Genomic DNA, 23882 nt, shown 5'->3' on the forward strand with positions numbered 1-23882 from the left:
ATCTTTCTTTAAATGAAAACCAAGCTTTTTGGTGGATAAAAATGACTGCAGGTAGAACTGCACACATTAAGAATTTAATCTAGTAGGCCTAGACCCCAATCCATGCAGATGCAATTGAAAGATTAGGGTCATAAAACATGACCACAGTACCTTCCAGAGTCTCTTCTGTATGAAGATGATTCAATGGCTTCTTTTGTAATTATGGTTTCCTTGACTCAAAACAGTCTCTTGCTGACAGCTGTAAGTAGTTGATGGTCTTTATTAAATATCTAAAAAAAAAAAAAAAAAAAATAAACCCACAAAGCAAAAACTATTCCTACTACTGTGACCTATTTAGTAAAAATAGACATTTCAAGATTAGAGTTAGTCTTTTTCTAATAATCTTAGGGTTTTTTATTTCTTGTGATGGAATTTCAATTTAATGCATTTGAATCCACCAAAATACTTCTCATTTTTGGCCTTAAGCAATTGGGCTTTCATTTATCTCCAAATAGCCCAAGAATCAGGGAGACTAGGACCTACATAAGCCTGAGAATCCTGCTCCATTGAGATACTTGCACCACACTAAGTCACAGAAAATTAGTAGATTTGCAGCATCTATTTTAGTCCTACCAGAAAAGGCAGCATTAAACCTTTCCCTAAGTATGAATCTTTTTTTTCTACTCTCATTAAATCCTGAACTTTCTGAGGAAAAATGATGGTTTTTACTGGTCTTTACTGTCACCTATCTAGCATTTTTAGCAGGAAGTCATTTTGCTGACAAATGAGTGTTTAGACTCATGTCTTTGCTTTAACACAGATATTAACTTCCAGGCAGAGTAAGAGCTTCATTCATTTCCTCACTCTCACTGATGCTTTCAAATGTGAGGATGCTTACTGGCCATTCACCTCACCCACAAGATGATAAAAAGCACATGATGTAAAACAAAATCTCCAGAATAGAGGCACATCAGCAGCTTCAGCTTCACTGACAAGAATCAAACTGGGCTTTTCAGTACTCACTCTTTCAGAAGCAAATGCTCTTTTTCAGCAATACTAATACCTAAGGCTTTTTCTGACTAAACAGCTGGTCTTTTATCATGGATTCCTCTTCACATTACCATGCCACACACAATCACTTGCAGCAGTTCTTGTCCATGACAAAGAAGATGTGAGACTTTTATACCAAGCAGGAGACCAAGCACTGGCCCAGGTCACCTAGAGATGTCGTGGAGCTGCTCCTTGGGGATATTTAAAAGCCACCTGGGCATTTTTCCTGGGAATGGGGTCTAGGAGGCCCTTCTAGACAGGAAATCTTGTACCAGGATAACCTCCAGAGGTCCCTCCCAATGGGCAATCTTTTCCATTATCTTTTCCTAAATTGTTTTCAGCAGATGGAAGCACAGCTCTCCCTGTGGGCAGCACAGCAGTCAGGAAGTTGTGTGTTGTGAGGGTGGCTCAAGGAAAATCTCCAAGATCACCAAAGCCAAAGCTTCCCATGGCTGAAGCAAGAGAACTGAATTGAGCCACAATGATGTTCAGGCAAATTGGAAAAACTATTTTACAGCCAAACCTCTTAAAGCCTGTGTTGGATTTACCTCCTCAGGAGCTTATCTAGATAGGTAATCTAAAGACAACAGAAAAACTCCACTTGATTTCAGGAAGCTGTGCCTCAGCTTTCTGCCTGACTCAGCTGCACAGAGCCCTCAGAAAGACATCACTGCAAACATGAATTACACAACTCAAATTACTTTTGAAAAAACTGATTAGTTTTATGAGCAGGACCTGCACCACCAACATCCACCAGTTTGGTTATGGTAGGGCTATATGGACACATGAGAGGTGAAAGCAAAGTGTTTTTCTCATCCAGCTTCCTCTTTAAAGGTGGCTAGTCTTCCTCTTTTTCAAAGGGAATATTTTCTTTTCCTCTGTTTTGGTTTGTTTGTTATCTCTGAAACACCCACACTAACCCTCTTCTCTTCCACAGATCGTTTTTGTGCACAGGCAATCACTGCTTTGACTTTCTAGTTTGATAGCAGCTTATTAGATATTTCAAAGTTTGTCATAAGCTGCTGTCACTGATGCTGTGTTGTTTTTATTCTCACTTTAAGCCTCCATGTTTATAAGTTTGTCAGCCATTGCTGTGGCTGAACTATTAACAGGAAATAATATTTATAAATGCTTGACTTTTTCTTCCTCTCTTCTCTTCCAGGCTTTGCAATCAAAGAAATTTAATGCCTTAAATCAAGCAACAGAGGTGAAGCAACAACTAATTTAATACACTTTCTGATTTTCAAAAGTACATCTTTATCCCTGCCTTCCTCCCACAAATACTGTGCAAGCTCAGTTGCCCAAGGGTCCAATTCTTGTCCTGAAAGGAGCCACACAAAAGTAAAAAAAAAAAAAAAAAAAAAAAAGCTCATTCTTTCATTCTTTTGTTAAATAGCAGAGAGGGAAAGTAAGAGAAAACCACTGTTCAAAGGCACAGTCACTTGACTTGACCAATCTACAGAAGTAACAGAGACCCTGAATGGAAACTGCTGGTTCAAATAATTTATTTTATTGAAAACTATCAGAACCATCACTATGTTTTACTCATTTTTCTTGAATTTTGTCAAATGGAAAAAACAAAATTAAGACAACAAAATATTGTTCTAGGATGTTGAGTATTTTCTATTTCAGTTTTTCTGTTTCAGTTTGAACTGCACTTCTAACATTTCTTTCAACTCAGTAATCAAGAAAACCCACAAGGAAATCTATACCAGAAAAAATGTTCTGAAATCCAAATGACAGCTCTCACTGGGGGATGTAGATAATACTTCATTCAACATAAAATAATACTTTTTGGGTCTTCTAAATTATTCAATAAAGAAAACTGTTAAATTGCCCTTAGCTGTTAACTAAAGTGCCAGCAAACAAAAATTTATCATGATTAAACATGAAGCAACTCTGGAAAAAAAAAACACGTTGTGTAATGAGCTGGTTATATAAAAGATGAAGACTAATTAGTTGTTCAGTTTACTTGTCAGGTTTTTTCTTATCAACTGTCCAAGACAAATCTCTGAAGGAAGTGCAGTATATTTTAAGTAGTGCATTTTTCCCATGAATTTAAACAAAAATTTCATTAAAATATTTCCTCTCTTCATAGGTTTAACTCTGAAAAAAGTGCAGAGTAAAAGTAGAAATTAAGTAGAAATGTTTTGTTTTGTTTTGTTTAAATTGAATAAATAAACTTCAATAATAAATGGTCATTTTGGAGATACGAGCAAAAGGAATTTTACAGTGGTGCTATCTTTATAAAAATCACACAAGTGGTTTGTGCAATATCCATGTTTCTGATTCAGGAGTCTCTTACTGTGTTGAGTAATGCCCAGTGCTTTTAGAACATTTCCACTCATTCTAGCTGCAGCTGCTCACAGTCTGTACACCCTGAGTGCTGTGTCCAGCTCTGCCCTTCAGTTTGGGAAGGAGGTTGAGATGTTTGAGTGTGTCCAGAGGAGGGAACAAGGCTGGAGAGGGGCTGGAGCACAAACCCTGTGAGGAATGGCTGAGGGAGCTGGGGGGGTTCAGCCTGGGGAAGAGGAGACTCAGGGGTGACCTCATCACTCTCTACAGCTCCTGAAAGTGGCTGTAGCCAGCTGGGGTTGGTCTCTCTAGAGGCAGCACTGTCAGAACCAGAGGACACCATCTCAAGCTACAACAAGGGAAATATAGGTTGGTATTAGGAAAAGTTTTTTTACAGAAAGGGTGATAAAGTACTGGAATGCTCTGCCCAGGGAGGTGGTGGAGTCACCATCCCTGGATGTGTTTAAAAAAACACTGGATGTGGCACTGGGTGCCATGGTCTAGTCGAGGTGTTGGGCTGGGTTGGACTCAGTGATCCTGAAGGTCTCTTCCAACCCAGTGATTCTGTGATTGTGTCTGTGAATTACAGTACCTGTTCAAGCAGTCTGGACTGACAGTTTTCTCCTCTGTCAATCTGTTTCCACCATGCTTCCCAAACAATTCTGAGACTCTGAGTAAATTTTAGTATTCACTGCTGCTCATTACTCTTAGAGAAGAAAGCAAACCACATATCCAGACCCAAAATCACTGTGAGTTTCTGATCCTGTGGAAGCAAAACAACCAGCTCTGACAGCGACCAAAGAGATCACTGATGGCAGAAGAAAGGGCTGCTGGTGTACTTTCACCACCATATTTAATGAATGCAGGGGTAAAGCCAGAACTGATTTCACTGGGCTAGACGATACAACCATCAGTTTTGGAAAAAACCCACGAATTTTGAACCTTGGTGCATTTTTTGGCATCCAAATACTTTCATAACTGTTCTTTGCATTGAAAAACACCCTAACCCTATTGATAGGGTTTTGCCTGGCTGAAATGAAATCACCATAGTAATGCTGCAAGAGATTTATTTCTCCAAAGATATTATTTTTGTAAGATTCATAGCTTAGCTAAGTACTGAATAGTGCACTGTGAAACAATTCTCTAACAGTTTCATTTCTGTGGAAGATTTTACTTTTGATTTTACCCATATTTATCTTCAAAAAAATAGCAAAGACTGTTTTTATCAATATCCTTGCAGTAAGTAAACTCCAGTCTTTTAAAAATTCTTATATCTCACAAAATGTTGTTTGTTTACTGGTACAAAGTAGAGAAATTATTCAATGCAAGAAAATGGCTGTTTTATTTAGGAGTTACAAGAGATAAAGTATTGTCAAGGTATCTGACAGCTGTATTAATAATTTATGCTTCTTTTTCCATTTTGAAAACACAGAGATGATCTCTGCAACACTATGAATTATTGCTTTGTTTCTTACCATGATACCAGCACAGTTAAATTCAAACACTCTATGGTGCAAGGTAGCAAATTGCAGTTGTTCAAAATCAAAGGCATTTTGAAACTTTTTTTTCACATCAAGTCTAATGAGGGAGATAATTTCTCTTACTATGAGGTAATAAAATAGACTCACTTTTAGTAATAACAGCAACTCAGAGACACCAAGTGAAAGCACAAACAAAGACTGGTGGGGGGTTTTGCCTATTTTTCCACCTAGCCTGGTGTGACACTGACCTAGCAGGCTTCTTTCAGTCCTCTACTTCTGTAAAAAAAATTTCAGCATCACCAGGCTGTGAGGTCCTTGACTATCAAATCAAGTTCCATATTTTCAGCCTTATGTTATACCAATATAACAGTAAGCCATCAAACTTCCTCTCCTTGTGAAAACAGTCAATGATTATGCAGAGTGCCCCATCCATACAGTAATAAAATAGAGATGTTGAACAAAATTCCAACCACATTCTTGAAAAAATTAATAAGATTTTACTCCCCAACCAAACAATTCTACTGAAATATACCCTGGAAAAACATAACTTGTCTTTGAAACAGTAAAATTTTCCATTCTGTGGAGTTATTCTAAATAGCTTTTAGAATTACTTCAGTAAAGACACTGTTTTGGAGAAACAACTGTCTATTTCTAGTGAATGCAGATGATTCACTCTGTCATATAATTTCTCATTCCATCTCACAAAAATATTATATTCAGATTATATTCTTAGTGTAAAACTGAAATCCTTGTTTTAGTCCTCCATTTATTCCTCTGGAGGAAAGTGCCATTTTCATAGATTTTGTTTTCTGTTTCAGGGGAAAAAAACATACTAATTCAAAATGGAGCACAATCATTAAGTAACTGCACATATTAAAAGGGCTCTGTGCAGTATTTGGGTAAACATCAAAAGTTTTTTCTTCAGTATTGTGCTACAGAAAAAGTGGTTCTTCAGATGAACTGTGAACCTGGAGAAAAAGGTTTCTTTATATGTTTGTTTTACTGAGTGATAATCTGTCTCTAATTATATTTCCCTCAGGTTATGAGGTATGAAGACAAAAACATTATGAGGTAACTCAGTGCTGGAACTTTTAAGTCTTTTTTACATTTGTTTTGCTTGGGGGCTGTCAGGTTTGTTTGTTTGTTTTTGTGGGGGTTTGGAGTTCTTTGTGGAAACAGAATGCTTAAGTAGTTTTCTTGGGTTAACAATACTTATACCAATGACCCCTTGCTAAGTTTATTATAACAAGCAGAGCAAGGATTAGTTTTCTACTAGATTGCATTTGACTTTCCATTTAAACTCATTATTCCCTTTTGGAGGGAAAGGTTTTATATCTCTATATAAAAAGCAGTGATACACTTTGGATTCTCACTTTTCCAGACCATCTGCATACTATTGCACAGACTTCATGGGAATCTGATGCACCAGAGAAAACTTCCTGGACAGTGTAAAAGCAGAGTACTGCAGATATCCACAAAATCATGCAATTGTTTTCAGAAAGCTACTGTAGTCTTTCTTGTTTTCAGAAAGCTACTGTAGTCTTTTCAGGCAATAATTTTGGGGATTTGTTTTACCTGACACTGAAAGAGAGTAAATACTGCAATTCAGCACAGCCACTCACTTACTCCCCTCCTTGCTGTGGGATAGAAAGGTGAATGAGATGAATAAAAGTGAGAAAAACTTGTGGATCCTGCTAAAAGTTTCATAAGTGAAGAAAGAGGAAAGAACTCAGAGACCTGATCAAGGGCCTTACAGAAATTCACTATTATTGGTCTCCAGAGACTAGGGCTCCTTGCACTTTTGCAGGGTTTCCTGTACAGCAGTACTTTGTACTGTTTAACCACATGTAAAATTATTTTTGTTGCTGATTTCTTCTTTTATCAAGAGGAAGATATTGAAAGAATGTTATGCATTTTAACTTGGCTGTGGAGATACAGTATTTCAAGCCAGGCTTCTCCAGCATTAAACCTGTGGTAATTTAAGTCATTCTTGCATAGTCTAATCCCCTTTGCATAAAATGCTCTGGGGAATAACAATCTCCAACCTTGTTTGCTCTGTATCACAAACTGCCAGATGCCACTCGTGGATGCTACACTCAGCTCTGCTATAAAGGTTTACTTTGTGGAGATGCTGCTTCAAATGAGCCATGGCATATTACATTCTTGAGGAGCAGAGCTCCTGCTTCTTTCTCTGATACAACAGTCACAGAAGAAACAGCAGAGCAGTCATTAATGGGTTCAAAGCTGTATTTATAACTTGGAAAACAGCTGCCATTTCATGGTTTTGGATGTCACCCAGGAACTCTAAGCTGAACATTAAAAGCTCTAAAGAGCAAAATGTTGTCACAGGCCTTGGCAAGAAGGGTTAAAAGAGTGGCATAAGCAAATTGTGATCAGTTGATACAACCCCAAGTGTGAAAGACAAAGCTGTTCAACTGGAAATTAGAAGATCATATGCTATTCTAATTAATACATAAACTTTTTATTCAGTATTTTTAAGAAGAAAACTGTGTGCTACTGAAAAATAAACATATGCTTTAAACTAATTTCCTGAACTTGGTATTTTCTTTAGTTCTAAATTTAACTTGTAATAGTTGGTATGAAGGAAAATGTTTTGCAGTTGCCTTCCTGCAAAACCAATATTTTAGCAATTACCTGCGTGAACAAGTATATATTAGGAAAATTAATTATTTCAGCAACATTATCCATAACCAAGAATGAGGGTGATAAAGCAGAGCCAACATATTCCTAGGAAGTTCAGTTTTAACAAAAGCATTCACAAATCATTTAATAAACTTTCTATTATGTTTTCTGTTGAAATTACATCCCATACATGTGATATTTTTTCTCCTTCCAATATTTGAATAGTTTCATAATACTGAAATTATGCAGAACTATACTGTTTAAATTTTTTATCTATTTGCTGCTTTATGAGTCCTGTGGAGGGAAAGTGCAGATCTAAATTGAGAGTTCAACGTAAGCTTTCACTGGAACTGTTGTGCTATACCCCTACACTTGAAATTATATTCAGGTTTTGATTGGTGAATTTGGTTATTAAAAGGTGACATCTTTGATTTTATACCTATTAACATTAAAAATCTGAAGTTCTTCAGAGAAAATGTCCCAAGTAATTTATCAACACTAACAATGTGGGAGTGTAAAACTGCATGTTATAGCCACCTTTCAAGTTTTCTTTGAGCAAGGTTACCGTGGTCCTGCAGAAGAGACTCACACTAAGCTGGTGAGGTAACCACCTACACTGAGATCCTACAGGAAAAAAAGGCAGGGAGTTTTTTTCAACTAAAATAAATCATATGAGTTTTAGAATCCTATCTGGGGATAGAGAAGAGCTGTTATCTTGATTGCATAAAACCAGATAAAAACTTGCCTTACAGTACTTAGTTTGATTATACAATCCTATTTGTTAGCAGATTCATTTCAGGAAGCTTTTTACTATTTAGGATCATGATAAATGTTTTAAGTACCAATATGCCAGAGACTGACACTAAACCATACACTTGTGTGGAAGCTAATAGTGTTAAAAAACAATGATTCAGTGATTATGTGATTTCTCAGGACTGAAAAAACCCTACAGTCTCATTCCAGTTCACCTTATGATCTTTGTGACCTCATTGTCTTTGATGGCAATTTTTAATCTATTAGATACAATAATTTTTAATAAGTACATTTCAAAATATGAAGTTTTAAAATGCTACATTTCTATGTACTGTACTGGGTGAAGCCTATTTCTCTGGATTGTCATCATGGCAATACAGAAATTTGTACAATTCCACAGATAGCTTCTTCCTTCAATCTTCCTGCAAAGTTGGGTAAAACAGAGAAAAACATATCCTTGGCTTTGGAGGTAGAGGAAGGTATTGGCTGTTGGAATTATTTTGGAGGTGCAAGGTTTATTCTTCTCTCAGAAATTAGTTTAGTTTTATTTGTCTTCATGAGTGAAATTTAGGACAAGCATCAAATAACAAACTCGAGGGCCTCACCCATATTCCCAGTTTGCCAAGGCTTAAACATGAGATGACAATTTTTTTACACAGATCTAAATAGAGGAAGGAAAAATTATTCTTCTAGGTCACTGTGATGAACACAAGAGGGTTTTATTAAGGATAAATGAATTATTCTTTCTGCAATGGATGGTTGTCTGTATCTGATGCAAATCAAGATTTCTCTTTTTGTTAGATTCTAAAGTCTTCTTTGAAAGATTTAGTTTGTTTTGTCTTTTTGGGCTGCTGAAAACATGTACAGTCACTTCTAAAGCTCAGTGCTGCATGGAACAAACATGCTCTTTGACTGCAATTTTCTGTCATTAATTTACTTTTAGTTTCTATATAATCATTTGTATCTTTCCTGCAATAAGTATTTCAAGAAAAGGGAGAGGCCTGTCCAATTTATTTCCAGAAAACTGGGTATAATACTCAAAATTTGCATTGTAATTACTTATGAAAAGAATGCAATTCGTTTGGTTACTGTAACTCATTTGTCAGATGTAATTGAAATGACCTGAGGTGGCAGGTTAAAATAGCACACAGCTGATGCAAGTGAAAACCAAAATTTTCATAAAATGAAATATTCAGTGAATTGTAGTGGACAAGAAAGCTCAGAGAAAGCATCTTACTTAACAGTTACAAATAAGGACAATACAAGGATACAAATATTTTCCAGCTCAGGAGTTAAGAATGAGAGGAATTAAATAATGATAACTCTGAAATTATCTAGTCAAAATAGGTCAACTCTGAATGTGCTGAAAATATTTTTAGAATAGATTAATCCATAATGCAACTTTGCTGGAATTAAACCTGCAATGAATGTGAAGCCAATTTTTAAAAAATTCTGTCAAGAATATTGAATAGGACTTCTAATATTAAAAGAATTCTTGAAACAAAAGGCAGATTCTCTTTTTTGAAAAATTTGCAATAGTTCAGCACTGTAAGCCATTATTTTAGTGTTTTGGGATCCTGACAGAGTTCAAGTCCTTGAGAAAAACAATGGCTCAGAGCAGAGTGAAGTCACTCCAGTAAGCCTCCAGTGCCCTAAGGACAAATTCCATGGGCATGATCTTCAAATCAACAACAGAGCAGTCCAAGTGCTCCTTCTCACTCTTTCATTTGTAAGCAAAACACTATTATCCCTGGTGGGAGCCAAGGCATCCTTTACATTATACCAGAAGCCAAAGAGCTCTGCTGGTAACCAGAGTACCAGAGATTGCATCTCTCCCTGATCTTTGCCAGTGTTTCTCTGAGCAGACTGCAGTCCAAACCCTCCTCAGTGGAACCCTGTGCTTGAAATTCTCAATATTGAGGTAGAGGATTGTTCTCCACAGGCCCATCTGTTGGGCTGGTATCATCACACCCACTTAGGAAAGGCCATGCCAGTAGCATCTGGGTTTAAGGTGCCAGCCAAGGATAAGTTTTATGGGTTTAACAGGTTTCAGAGGATGCCTTTTGTCAAAACTTCTTTGCATTTTTAAAGGAAAAAATCCTATTTCCTGTAAAAGGGGGAGATTATAACCTGAGATGCAATGGATTGCTAAAGACAAGCTTCAGAAATGTCATTTTTGTCTTTCTAGGAAAAAGTGTTTTGTGGTACCAGTGAGACAGTGCAGCAATGACCTTTGCAGTAATCTCTTGAAACTGGTTAGACTCTTAACACATCTTAGAGATTTACAAAATGGCTTGCTGGAATTTTATATGATGTGTTCAGACAGAGTATGGTAGCTTGAAAACCGATGATACACAAAAAATAAGAAATCTTAGTTAGGTATCAATCTGAAACAAAACCCATTTATGTGCAACCTCTGTATTACAAGCTGTTAATAATGTGCAAAAAAAACATGGACATAAAAACAGCAATCCATAAGAAAGAGACTGAGGTGAGGAAGGAAAGGTGGCCTTGTTGGCAGACAAGGATATTTTATCTTTCCTCAGAAATTATTTGTTCAGAACTGCCTGCTCCCCAGCAGCCTTTCATGGCACTCACAGCAGGCATTTCATCTTAACAACTGTGCTAGCCTTTTTATTTTCCTCCCTTTCAGTACTCACTTCCTGCTTTGTCATCAGTTCAATGTCATTCATTACCAAGAATATTCTCTCAACCAGCACATTAGTGCCTGTGAAAGAAATGCCAATGCAAATTTGTAGAACACTCAGGGAGTGTGAAAACTAAAAGGGATTTCTTTTATTAGGTGAAAATCTCTCCATCCCTCCATATATATAAAAATATATTTTACTCTCCTGCAAGACAATCTCATAACTTCCTTTTTACCCTTTATTAGAGGATCTAAACTTTTAGGTGTCATTTATGGAATTTTCCCTAGAAATTACCATTGTGGAATGCAAAACAAAAAACAAAATATTTCCCTTCAGGAATATCCTTGCACAGATTGTAGTCATGAATAGTTCATAGTTCACAATCTTCTTCCTCTCTATGGACTGTGGGGCTTGTTCTTAACAATGGCATTAACCCTAAAACACAGTAAAGCTCCTAAAGACTCTAGGCACTGAAAAGAGAATTTCCCAAATGTAACTCCCTTACTACCCTGACATTTATAACAGAATCCTGGCAGGCTCTTTACCCTTGCTGATGCATTGAATAAAACCACACTACTGCATGGATCTCCAGCTGATGGAGAGCAGCAGGAGGCACAGCCTCAGTCTGTGTCTCAGTATCATACTGGATAGACAGCTGAAGGTGGCTCAGGCAAGGCAAAAAGAATTTGAATTGTTAAAAAAAATTGGCATCTATCCCCATTTTCTGCCTTCTCAGATAGGCTTGATAATTCACTGACTGGAACTTAATAACACTCAACTGTGAACTTTGTGTGGCAGCAAACATAAGAAAAATCTGATTTTGGTAGACTACTAAGAAAGGAATAAAGGCATCCTTCCTTTTTTCTTCATGAGGATCTAGATCAGAATTGGAAGAACTCTATGCTGAACTCAAATTAAGCCATTTGCCTTGAGTCTTCTCAAGTACCTCTGCAATAAACAGGGAATTAGGTTGCAAATTCCACTTGCATACATAAATGACACAGTTAAGTAATTAAATGTACAGATGTTAACTGATATTTGTGAAGAATACAGCAGAAAAGCAGAAACTCAGGTTGTGTGGGAAAATATTGAAAAAATCAGAAGTTGTTTCCTATTAATTCTTTTATTAGAACATTTACTTACTAAAGGAACAGCTGGCCAGCAGGACAATAATCTATTTTGAACATAAAAGGCAGAAATTGGCACAAAGATGCAACAAAGATGCTACTAAAGAAGGCATCATCTTGGCAGGAAAAATACATCAGTTGTATTCTGAATGAAGACATAGGAATTTGTTTCATTTAAACAAGAGTGGGGAAGAAAGTTCATGACATTGGAGGTTTCAGGAGTTTTTTGTTCTCACTTTCATTAGCCCAGCCTGGCCCACACAAATCCTTTCTGCTTTCTGTTCTCATCAGTTTCATTAACACCCTTTCTCAGATGCTGCTTACAATCAGTTAGCCATATCCCAAATATGAAATGGGTAGTAGGGAAAACTCCTACTGGTTTCAAAAATCAGTGTAAAGGCCAAATTTTTATCTTTCCTTCTTATCTACCAAGATAAGCCAGTTCATCTTACTGTGAAGAAATCTACCACAGGAATTTTGTGTGATTCAGTGAACTGCATGTATTTCTTTACTGACAGTATTTACAGTAATTACAGGTGAACAATGCCAACAGTTACAGTTGTGACTTCTTGTGGTTATTGGGGTATTGCTGTGCCAGGAGTTGGATGGTTCTTGTGGTTTCCTTCCAGCTCATTATATTCTCTGACAGATGTTCTGACTAGTAGCTGACTGTGTCAGAATTAGTTGAGTTTGGGATGAAGTTATTAGTCACATAAAGCAACATTATTTTTTAAATATCTATTATTAACTACAGAGGGAAATCTCTGTTTTCGGATCTTAATATAGATGATATTGTTAAACCAAGTCATATGAATTTAGTGACTTATCTTCTATTTCCAACAGGCTGTTGGGAACTTTCCAACAACTCAGTTTCCTCATTTGTTAAATAAGGATAATGGCAACCAACATCTTTTACAAACCTGAAAACCTGTGGTTAAAAAGTTATATTAATCTTAACTATTTATTATTTCTTTGGTTAGTTCTTCCTGCAATATAAGCTTCATTCTGTTGACAATGTGTCTTCTGTGCCTGAATTAAAAGTTAATTGACCTATGTGGATGCTTCAGAGGCCTTAATGTGTCATTTTTTTGACAAAGCAAATCTGCTCAACACTCCTTTGAAAGTCTCTCAAGCCCACTCTGTTTTTGCCATGAATGGCCATGCTGGAGAACACTTGGTCACAAGGCACACAACCTTTTCCAGCTAGCAGTCTTTTCCTATCTTGGGATCTTGACAAAACAGTTGACAGATCATTTATTTTCTTTCCTAACTCTGGCAAGGCTCTGGATGAAAATAACATTTTTACAAAATATCACAACACAACTTTCATATTTCCTCCTCAGTTCATCTCAACTCCCTCTACTAGTCATCCCCAGAATCATATTAAATCTGGAGGCCTGCCATTCTTGGACTGTGCATGCTGTCAGCCATCTGAACCACAAACATCAAATAAACACACAAAAGAGCTGCTTTTTTCCAATGTTAGATGAAACAAATTTGTGCCCTGACATAAAAGCACTGAGATGTCTCAAACAAAATACAGATCAGTGAGGACCATCTGGTTGGTTTCATTTACAGCCAGACACCAAAATGAGGAAAGTTGTCCCACTACAAGAAAGGATTTTCCTTTGGAATTACTGCAACATGCTGGATTGTATACTGAGTCAATGGTTTGTTTAATGTCTAGCTGTAAGAAAACAAAGAAAATGAACTGGACTGTAAAGCCAGTAACAGGCTCTGAATCTAAACAGACTGAACTCCTCAGCAGAAAGGGTTATGAAGCAGTATCTACAGAAATCACAAAGATCATCCAGAGGCTGGAGTAATCTCCAGAGAAGACATGATAGGAGTGTTGAGCTTGTTCAGTCTGGAGAAGGGAAGGCTCCAGGAAGACCTCAGAGCATCTTCCAGGACCTAAAGAGAGCTTATAAGTAAGATGGAGACACATTTTTTAGCAGGGTCTGCTGCAACAGGATAAAGGTCTGTGGTTTCATACTAAAGGAGTGTAGAGTCAGACTAGATAGAGGAAAGAAAATTTTTACAATGAGGGTGTTAAGACACTGGCACAGGTTTCCCAGAGAGATGCCTGGTGCCTGGGAACATCCCAAGACAAGTTGGACAGACTCTGAGCAGCCTGTTTTAGTTGAACTTGGCCTCACTTATTGCAGGGGAGTTGTACTAGATGTCCTTTAGTGGTACCTTCCAAGCCAAGCTATTCTATGAATCCAAACACAAACTTATGAAGTCCACACAATGTGGCACATAGACCTAGAATGGCATCTTCTCTCCTTTAAATTGCCAATAGCAATTAGTCTTAATTTATTTTTTGCAAGTATTTTGAAGATATGGGCATGCAGCATCCATATGATTATTATTTATGAGTGTCTTCAGAGTCAAACCTTGCTTTTGTTAGAGCCAATGGGACCAGTAATTTTTTTTTCACTCCTCTCTCAAGTATACACTGCTATAACATTTCTGAATCTGGGGCACAACATAAACCTATTATTTTCCCCAAGATCAGGGTCCACCCTGCTGCCCTTATTCACATGATAGACATCTTTGGCTGTTCTTGTAAGGAGAAAAATTGCAGAATCAACTTCTTGATTTGATTTTTTTAAATTATCATGTAATGCACAAGTGAGTATTTATTTCAGTAATCTTATGCATTTAATGTAATCTTACTGGATTTAGTTCACCCCTAGTGTATTTACACTGACATTAGCATTCTAGCTCTATTGGAATGACACCAGAAATGAATTGGGCACATTAACTACAGCAAGGCTGCACAGAACATAAATCAGTGCACATTATGTCTGTTATTTAATATTGTATTTTGTTTATAGTAATATTATATAGAAATTTAAAGCTCCAGTCAGCAGTTGGCATTTTTAAAATGTCTTAAATTGCAGAGAGGTTGGCTGTGCCTCTCACAAAATAAGAAAGATTGTTTCAGAATCTGATGACACACAGTGCATTTCACTGAGCACCTTATAGCTGAGGTAGTACAGTTATAACCTTTCCCATATGGACACTTTAGTAAAGCAGCACAAGTAACTGTGCTTCCTTTAAATTACAGAACTTAAGCAGTTTGTTTTCTGCACAGATCCTTTGATTAGGTGGAATTTGCAATAGCTTTTTCCTCAGAAATTAAGTCAAAACAAAGGAGTGTATATGCAGTCTATACACACAGAAACTCTTTTCAGTTTATTTAATTTGATCTTACCTCTAATCTCCCATTATATAGATATGAGTGAATATTAGGAATAGAGTTAACTTTGAAACAGCCAAATTTTTTTTAAGATTTGTTCCCTAAAATCAAATGCTTGTTTTTTTAAAAAAATGCTGTTTTGACACTAGTGAGAGTTCTAGACTGTGTCAAAGTACAGAACTGAAATTTCACTTTGAATTTTTATGGCAGCTTTAACAGCACAGACCTAAGCATAATTTTCAAAAAGTCATCATTGCTGACTTTTATTGGTAATAGTAAGTTACCATGAGATCTCTTAAAGCTGCAACAATGAGCAGTTATATCAAATTTACATAAAATTAATTCAAAGCATTTGTATGCCACATATTGCTAACTGCATGACTATAACACCTACAAAATAGACTCAGTTGTGTGAGTGCTAGATCAACACAAGGGGAAAACACTTCCATAGTAGTTTCATTAGTGTTATGCATCCTATTAAATGGATTACTTATCTATTAGTCATTGCAATAAAAATCAGTGCAATGGGCTGATTTTGAGAAACAATCTCATATTTTGACATTAAATATACATTCAAGTGACTCTATTTACATATATTAATTCAGAATACAGTACTTGGATGATTCATTTAAATACATAAACATGTAGGATATGTCACAAGGAAGCAGAAAGTTTTATATATTATATTCTTGAGACCTTGGAGGATAATTGATAGGATGCTGAAATCTTTATTATTCAACATAATAATTGATTCTAATGGATTGACTCTTAATTTAAGTTGCTTGATTATACCACATCTCTACATGGTTATTCTTATCTTAAAATTTAGAGCACTTAAGTCTTCTGCAGCTGTAATTAAAAAAGTGAGACAAATGTCCATCCAGGTATCTATACATGCAGACTGTCCTTGCAGATGCTTTCCCCCTGAAATCAAGCCCACAATATAGTAAGGCAACCAATGCTATACATGATCTCCAGAAGATTTGAAATACAAATTCAATGTGACCTCCAATTTTATTTCTTTTAAACATCTGCTGAAGTTTTGATTATTTTACAGGGATACTTTCAATTTCAAATTTTTACCCACATCTGTTACTAGTATCTCCTGGGAAAGATGCTTCTTCTTCCATTGTGTTGCATTAACATAACTGTAAAGATTAAAGTGTCCTACTATTTTACACACACAGGAGGAAGAAAAGAGTTACCCTTAATATCCCCCAATATTTTCTGCATCAAGCATTTTTCACCAGCTATCACAGCCCTGGGGTAAATTGTGCTTGATATAACAGAAACAAAACCAAACTCTTTTCCAAATTCTAACCAAAGCTTCCTCAGTCTCTGAAAAACAAAAACAAAGGCTCAAATGTTGGCTTTGCAATTCCATGTTCTGGCAGGCAGGGGACACAGATCTCTCCAAAAACTCTCTAGGAGAGACCTTTTTCTTCCAGAAGAAGTCTGGCTGGGTCAGAGACTTTTAGCTCCTGAAAGCTGTTGGTGTTTTCTCCCCACAGAGAGCTTTCTCTGGCACCTCATCCTTCAGAGGATCGAGTCTTGTCATCTCAGTTTAACAATTGCAGGGAGCTCCTTGTAACAAAGATCAAATAAGCATCTGGCTTTGAGAAAAATATAATCTCCATCATCCAACTTAGAGTGACTGACAAGCTATACTCATGGCATGAAGGAAATGTCTAAAATAGTATTTTCCCTGGCTGAACTGGAATTCTCAAATCTTTCCACAGACTCTTCCAGTGTTTTAACAAAAACATAGCTTCACAGGCATCTCTCTTCCTGAGAAAAATTGCTCAGTTCTTTCTCCAGTTGTTCACTGAACTGTATGAAACAAGAACAGCAGTGCTTTATCAAGAAAAGAATTTAAGGAATATGTGTTACCACACCACACTTGTAGATTTTTAATGTGAAAAAGAATAAAGCAATAGAGCTGAACTTCAGCACATAGAAGAGAGAGAGTGAACAGCAGGTTAATATAATTTTACATCTAATAGTTGTATGTTTAGTCAGACATCTTAGGAACAAAAATTAATCTAATGAGAGTGTGTGTCTGGGTGCATGAGTGGCTTTCTGTGTCTGAACTTGTCCTGAAGCACCTCCCCAGGCACCACACTCTTTATCAGAAGCCCATACATAGGACAGAATAAAATGATATTATAAAACACAAACTTCAAATGCCCATGTAAATATACACTCCCCTTTTACATTTTTTGACCTGTTGCTTTACTTATGTTAAGTCCTCAGCCTATATCTAGTTTTGCTTCTACTAAAGTGGACTGCAATTGATGTACCTTTCAGCAAATGTCTTACATCATTGAACTGAGTCTCATTAAGATGTCCAGAAAATCTCTTCAACCCTTCACTGAGCTAAAAGAATAGCATGGTATGCACTAAAGTTAGTCAAGTGTTCTCCTGAAAAGTGACTGCTCTTTGCAGAAGTGCAAGGCTACTTTATGCACTGAGAAAAATAGTTCCCTTCTCTGAGTGGCATGTCAAGGTTCCCTTGGTTCCCCCTCTTAGAAACTGCCCTTGTTTCAAAGTAAAAATTGCCTTGTCTCTTTCTATTACTTTTGCCAGGACTAAAAACAAAGGTCCTTCTTGAACACCAACTCCTTCAAGGTGTACAGCACTTTCAGAAAAAGTGATGGAATTGTTACAGTAAAATATCTATGCTATGAACATATTTGATCTATCTAAAACTTCCTTTTTTCATACCAGTGCCAATAAAAACAAAATTTTCCCCTCCCCCAACGATGCCAATGGACATTTCAGCATTAGCTTTATTAGAAAGGGAATTAGGCCACAGAAAAGAGATAGCAGAGTATCACATGAATTTCTGAATTCTGAGTTATTTACAATTTTGAGAAATAGTTTGCAACAGTTTTTACCTAGATCTAAACAAAATATCAGTATGGAATGCCTCTTTCCATTTTCATTTCATTTCATGCTGTTTACTGACCAACAAAACATAAGCCAGCAATGTTCCCAGATTTGGAAGTGGAGATAAGTTCTCACAAGTTATGATCTTAGCAATGTCTCAAAATCAATCAGAAATCTTACTCGAGGAGATTTGTGAGTACAGGACATTTTTCATAGTGTGGAACTGGTCTATTTCTATTGCACTTTTCTTAGTAAGAGAACCTCAAGGCCAATATTTCCCCAGACTCTTTGCACTGCAGTTACCATTCCTGGCTATACTCCTTCTCAGCTGCTGACCAAGCTGCCTCTGGAACTGGAAACACACCTTGCTGATACACTGCTCCTGTTGTTGTTAGCCCTATTAACAAGTGGAAGTTTCAGAAGTTTCAGTGCCTTTGCAGAAATAACCCAGCTACACACTAATTTACACCGTGTCAACATAATTGCTCAGTGAGAGCTCCCTAAGGGATTTCCAGCACAGCATTTCACTTTGATTTAGAGGTACATATCTTGGACCCAACCTTCTATCTCACACTCATTCCTCACACAAGGCACAGAACAGCTTTGAAAACCTTTCCTTTGTCAGCCTGTGAGTCTGAAGCAGCCAGCCTTTCCCTGTAAGGGCTCTCAGAGATGGGTGCTGCAGCATGCTCTGCTGATGCTGCTGTCTGTGACAGCCCTTTAGAGCACCACATCTCAATGCTGTGCCACTTTCCCACATGCACAAGTATGACATGGCTCTGCACAACTAGAAAAATTCTTCAAAAAGAAGGCTGTGTTCAGTGGGATCCAGAGTCCAAGAAAATTTATAGTAACAAAATGATATACCAGTTTCAACACAGGACTTGGAGATGTCTCTTGTGTATTGCCAAGGGGGCCTAACAAAACAGAAACTAAAAAAATGAAAGAATCCCTGCATCTAGAAACATACTGAAAGGCTAACAGAACTTTGGCAGAAAACATCTCTCCTTGGTTAGCACGTCACTTGAGATTTATGTTTGACAACAGAAAGAAAACATCCAAAGAAAGTGCACAGAGCCCCTGACTATTGATCAGTAAGTGTTGGGTAGCTGCAACATTCAAGTGAAAAGAAGGATGGTAGAATGGCCTTCATGAGAAGCCTCTGACAGTGTGAAGTTTGGATGTCATGTGAGTCTCCACTTTTCACTAGCATTTGCATTTGGGCAGGATGTAGATGAGCTCAATTTCAACTGAAATTAAAAAAAAAATAATAATTGCTCATAAACTATTATATACACTTAATTTCAAGGGAGGATTTGGTACTGGTGGATCCTTTGACTGCTATAAATGTGATGTCTCTAGTTCAGAAAAGCACAATATATTAGACACAAATGATTTTGCTTATTCCACAACAAAACACAAACCCCATGTGTCCCTTAGGTTTTTAATCTTCCAGTAGCTTCCCTAGAGATGAAATCCAAATGCTTCTAATCAGCCTTCTAAAGGCATTTCTGCTTCAGCCCAAGGAAAGTGGACCAGCTTTAATCAACACTATTAGTCACTACCTGCACTTATTGAAGGCTCAGTAAGCACTTTGTCTCATCAAATTTCCCTTACTGTGTTATTTGGGCTCAGCATGGGGTGTTTTTAAATGACCATACAAAGCCAACAAGGGCAGTGTGGAAACATCCCATATTTAGGGATTCAAATAGGTTGCAAAATACTAATTATATTTATGATTCATGGAATAGTTCTGCTTCCACAGCTCCTATTGTCCTAGATTAAGGGAAGCACGTTTGTATCCTGATAATAGCCATAAGGTTTCCAAAGCAGAGTAATCAGTAGCCTACAGCTCCTTTAGCCATGCTGTTACTTACCTTGACTTCCAGCATCTGCTATGCTCTTTGCTCCTGTTTCTCTCTCTAAGTGCACCTCCAGCATGAACTCAATTTACTAAATTTTAAAATTAATTCCATTTAAATCAGTCACTAACACTTTCTATGGCAGATGCATCATGCATAGATGATTTTGGAAAAGTTAAAACTTTAAGATGAGTGTTGTGCTCAAACATATGTAAGCCCAGATTCCTTCCAGTAGATTTATTTCCAGCTGTAAACACATGAAAATTCCCAGAGACTATGAAGTAGATTCTAAATGGATGTTGCTGAACTCCTTGCCTTTGCAAGGGTTCTTTCCACCTGGATGTCCCTCAGCCCAGATGTTTCTTCTTCCATTTTTCTTTTTGGAACTGTAAAACTATGCAGGATTCTTTGCTGGATATGCAGTAATTTTTTAGCAAATTTTACAGGATACACATGATACAGCATTCATTTAAAAAAATGCATTAACTATTGCTAAAATATTTGGCACTTCTGGAGCAGCTAGTACATTAGAAAGTATTTTTTCCTATTTTTAGAGAAATATAATTGTATGGTATAGTTTTGTATTAAGAAATTGGCACAAATTAGTACAATTTTTAATGAAAAAATTGTACAACCCAATAGGTTTTAATTTTCTTTTTAGTACATTGGAAACAGTGTCCCCTTATATTCAGAAAACAGTATGAACAGAGATACTTCTGTGTTGGCATACCAGGAGAAATCAATCAATGTCTTTTGATTTCCTCTTCTTTTAAGCCTTCCATTGTTTAAATTGCTGCCTGAGATCACCTGAGATGTATATGAGAAAGCATAGCAATGCTAATTTATAGACCAAATTATGTATAAATTAGAGTTAATTTTATCTTCATAATAAACCTAGCTTACCCACATCCACCAGCTCTCTGCCTTTGTCTTCAGATCTACTTGGGACAAGCAACAAGTATATTTCTTTGTTTTATTTCCAGCTGAGGCTTCCAAACAACCAAAATAAAGACAAGTTCATCAACTCAGACCAAAGACCTTTACTACACTTCTCTACTGCTCTTTTTTACCATAAAATAATTGCCAGCCTTTCTGCCTGTACAGACACAAGATACTTACCCTCATTTGGATTCCAAGACCTGTGTGTCCAAAAACGGGTGTATCATACATATAGGGCAGGATTTGATAAAGATCACAAGCATCCTGTGTAACTACTACAAAGTTTTGTAGGTGACTGCTGCACCTGTGACACTCAGGACACAGGGACACTGAGCCAGCTTGAGCCAGCAGTCCAAAAAGCACAAGTCATCAACAGAAGATATTCATATGGCTCACATCCTACCTACCCCATCATCTACAGAACTGGTGTACATGAATATTCTTCATTTAATAAAATGCATAAGCAGGGCTGGAAGGAATTAAACCTATTCCAGTGAATGAACAAATCTCAGTACACAGGTTTTTGTGTTTTCTCTGCTCCAGTAAAACTTTCCCTGAGACCCTTGTCAAAGAGTAAAACACTTTCCAGAGAATGGGTGGTACTTTCACATATTTCTTCTCAGCCTAATTTGCCATCAGTAGTATTCTCAAAAGTGCTAGATTTGTATTCACTGCCCTCTAAGGAGAATTTATTCCCTGCAATTCTCACACCCTTGCCTGTTCTTCTGTTTCTAGAAATTTTCTCCTTGTCAGTGTGTGCTGTGCCCACTTCATGTGTCAGACTCATAAGGGGCTAAAGAAGAACATGGTCTCTGTTTAAAAGATGGAGCTTATCAGCCACATGCTGTTCTTTGTACCAATATAAAAAGAATGCAAAGAAAGATACAGCTAAAAGGAGATCCCCTTTACCACTTATTTCATTTAGCCATCTCTGTTTTACCCAAACCTTACAGCTTTATACTGCTGAATTTCTACTCCAGTTGATCTCAGATCAGTCAATATATTTATGAGCCAAAGACAGCCATGAAAATGGAATTCACACTTGTTTACAGAGGCAAACATGAAACTGGTCATCACAAGACTTTGGAACACACCAACGAAAATGCTACTTTCATCTGCGAGCATCCACTTACTCAAATAGGACTGGCATTTTAGGAAGTAAAGAGATGCTATAATAAAAAATTAGACAGAATATTTATAGAAGAAAAATTTCATTGATATTTATTGTTAAGAGGAGAACACCTTCATCTCTGGGAAAATAGTATATTCAATGCTGAATTTTTATCAAGTTCAGAGCACAGTCGATACTCTCTTTCTTGACAAACCTTATCTTGAGCATATGTTAAATTTGCTTCTAGTATAGCCTATAACATATGGTTTATTTTGCCTTGACATCTCCAATGCTCAACACTGACATAAGAAATATCAGGGCAATATTACTGTGAACCTTTCAGCACAGATATGTGAGATACACAGTGGCCTGGTGAGAGAATTAGTATTTGGCAGAATGTGGTGTTTATGGATATCATATCTTTTATTCAAATAAAAATAGGCCAGAGGAAAATTCTGAATATAACCTTAAAAAAAGTCCAATTTTTGTAGCTTCTATGGCTTAGTACTTCAAAGGAGGCAGGCAGAGAGATAAACAACTCAGGCAACTGAGCTGAATTCCACAGCCCCTTGGAGACATGGGGGAAGTTGCATGTTTCCCTCCTTACCATAAACAATATGCTAATCACTTCCAGGTAGACCACCACCACAGTCAATTGAATCCAGTGGAGCTCATGGATCACACTGCTTAAATCATCTGGAGAGGAGTTAGGCTTTATCTCTGATCTTTCCAGTTCAAACATTTTAAAAGGAACATTGTTTTGCAGATACATGATTCAAGAAGTTATGAAATGAGAAATAATTTAAAACACTCCATGACAGCAGTGGAATTTGGAGGCTATGATGCCTTACTGGATGTGACCCTTTTGTAACTAAAGTGAAACAGGTTTTCATGGAAATAAAATATATAACGATTGAGATGCATTAAAAACACTGCCATATGAATCCAAAACTGATCATAACCAGAAGTATCATTTTAAAATGTGGCCTAGCATCTGAGCTGCTGCTTGAAACAGGCAGAAAGCCATCTGGCACCAGACATTAGCCAGCACCATTCTCTTTCAGCTTCAGCCAGGCATAAAGGATTTCTAATGGGAACTGCCTTTTGTCACAGCCGTGCAGTCCAGCTGAGTGTCACCACCAGGCTGTCTCATTTTCCATATATCTAACTGAGAAATCTCACAGGCTACAAAGTGAGATGCAAGCAGACCAAATGTTGCCTCTGGGTTTGGTATTTTGGTAGAAAAATAGAAACTTTCTTGGTTAATCGACACCACACCCATTTTGCCATAATCTGTCAACATAATGAAAGAATTGCAGGGCTCATAAGGAAGATGAATATATATTCATTTCCTTCAATTTGTTATTTACAGTATTAAATCATTATACTAATCTCTCTTTTAATGCCTGATGCCTGATAGGCTGTGTCACAAAAGCACAAAAGAAAATCTAATTTTAATTGATTTGGTTTATTTTGTTTTATGACAAGGCTGCCTCAACTTAGGCTACTGATGGTGTTTTTAGAAACATAGCTCATAGTGAAGTTGAGCTACCAGGTGCTCAACACATTTGACATTATCAACTGGATTCTTACATAGCCTCCACTTGGATTTACCACTATAATTTACTTCCCTCCTTCTGAAAGTCTTCAAAATGGAGCCTAAAAGTTCAGGGTGCAGATTAAGGTCACAGCACACGAGATTTCAGAACTTTTTAAAAGCAAATATCTTTCTAAGCCTCATATAGTTTTAAGATGTCCAATGGATGAAAGCCTAAATTTTCAGGTAATAAAAAACAGAAAAATAATTACAGTCTAGTCACTGCAAAGACTATGTACAATGATTACTTGGGCCTGATTTTTGGTTTTGGTTCTTTTAGAACAGCATCCCCAGCGTTTT

The sequence above is a fragment of the Oenanthe melanoleuca genome, chromosome 5, assembly GCF_029582105.1.
Source record: "Oenanthe melanoleuca isolate GR-GAL-2019-014 chromosome 5, OMel1.0, whole genome shotgun sequence".
Classification (NCBI taxonomy): Eukaryota; Metazoa; Chordata; class Aves; order Passeriformes; family Muscicapidae; genus Oenanthe; species Oenanthe melanoleuca.